Genomic DNA, 1,936 nt, shown 5'->3' with positions numbered 1-1,936 from the left:
AGGAGCTTCATAGCACAAGTGATCATGTGATTCTTCATCGTCACAGAATTACACCAAAGACTGCATTGGATATAACCTTTGACCTTTGAGAAATTACCATAGCTGCCTTTGAAAAACATTTTTTGTTTCCTTAGCCTACACTGAGAAAAGCAGCTTGTGGATAGAAATATTTAAAAAGATGTTATAATAATAAAAATGTAGTTTGTTTTATTTGATATAAGTGGAGTTCCTAAGTAAGAGACCATTAACAAAAAAATTTATTTTTATTAAAAATGCTACAAATTTCAGTGGTTTGTTTTCTTATAAATTACATCACCTTAGTTTATTTATTTTTTATTTTTTGAAAGAAATGATTACTTTTATTCAGCGAGGATGCATTAAAGTAATCAAAACTGACAGCAAAGACATGTATAATTATAATGTTACAAAAGATTACTATTTTAAATAAATGCTGTTCTTTTAAGCTTTTTATTCGAACAATCTTAAAACAAAAAAAATGCATAAAATGTATTCAATTAAATACATTTAAATCAAAAAAACATTTTTTAAAAATCTTACCAACCTCAAACGTTTGAGTGGTAGTGTGGGTTCAAAAGTCAACTAGTGAAAATGTTTCAATTTTTCTATTATAAATTACACTATTAGCATAACAATCTGACTGAAAAGTTTAATTGAATACTTAAATGTTTCTTATTTATATGACATCAAAAATCCTAAAAAAATTTATATTTGCAGGATTAAATTAGATTTGTAATCTCAAATTTTCAATGTGGTCTCAGACTTTCGGAGCCCACAGTTGTGTTATGAAATAACATGAAGCATCCATTATATGTCTTGAGCTATTTTTGGAATTGCTTTGTATGATACGCAAATGGGAAGTTGTAGATTAGGCCTAATGTACAACCACAAATAGATGTTACATTCATCTTCGTTATACAATGATGTATGCAATAAAAAGACCATTTTTGCGAAAGCAAATGGGCTTTAAGAGCAATCTCTTCATACCACTCATGTGGCACACTAATAAAAAAGACTTTTCCATTCATTTCAAAACATTATAACCAATGGCAAATTGAAGACACAGAGAAAACGGCTTAATCAGCTTTAACTTACTAGGAGGGGCACGATGCCAACAGGGAACACCCTCCCAAAAACCACTGCTGCTAAACTCATTCACAAATATCCCATTGAGAAACTCTGAAACACAGCGTATGCCTGCATTCTGCCCACTGCTGCAGATCTGCACCCGCACACATGGGAATCATTAGGGCACACAAGTTGGCGAGTGTCCCTAGCAACCAGCTGCATCTGTTTATGTTTACCTTCACGCTCCTACCAGCTAATGCCATGAGTACATCTGCTACTGTGCAACGAAGCTGTGGTTACATGCATGGTTGACCCATGATTCTGTAATTGCCCAGCAAGTAAGATAAAGAGTCAGAGCGTAACCACCAAAGCCTTCCCTTCCCTTCCAAGAGCCTCTTTCGTCTGCCAGCTCTTGTCCTGTTGTGGAAAGCTCATTGCTGAATTGGTTCAACAAATTGAGCCACAATAGTAAGACTGCTTTTACAAACCAGAGCCAGAAAAACTCTGTAAAAATTTTTAAAAGTTCAGTTGCTGCCTTAAATTAAGTATAAGTATATACAAATGTACAAGTCATTTTAATTTAAATTACATTATTAAAAAAATAGTTAAATTTCACATAACTTATTTAAAAAGTTACATTTACTTAATTCATTTTGATGAGTTAATGTAAAAAAACATAAGTTGTCATGATTTACTAATCTATAATGTAGGTTTATATACTTAGGTTTAGAATTTTTATATATTACATTACATAACAATATTTTTTTCCCTTTTTTCTATTTTAATTACAGAACATTTTCTTCATTTCCTATAATTAAAGTCAAAGGGGACATTTATAAATTATATTTTT

Source organism: Sinocyclocheilus rhinocerous, unplaced genomic scaffold (assembly GCF_001515625.1).
Source record: "Sinocyclocheilus rhinocerous isolate Xijiao unplaced genomic scaffold, SAMN03320098_v1.1 scaffold1406, whole genome shotgun sequence".
Taxonomy (NCBI): Eukaryota; Metazoa; Chordata; class Actinopteri; order Cypriniformes; family Cyprinidae; genus Sinocyclocheilus; species Sinocyclocheilus rhinocerous.
The sequence above is the reverse complement of the archived record's forward strand: the minus strand, read 5'-3'. Positions refer to the sequence as shown.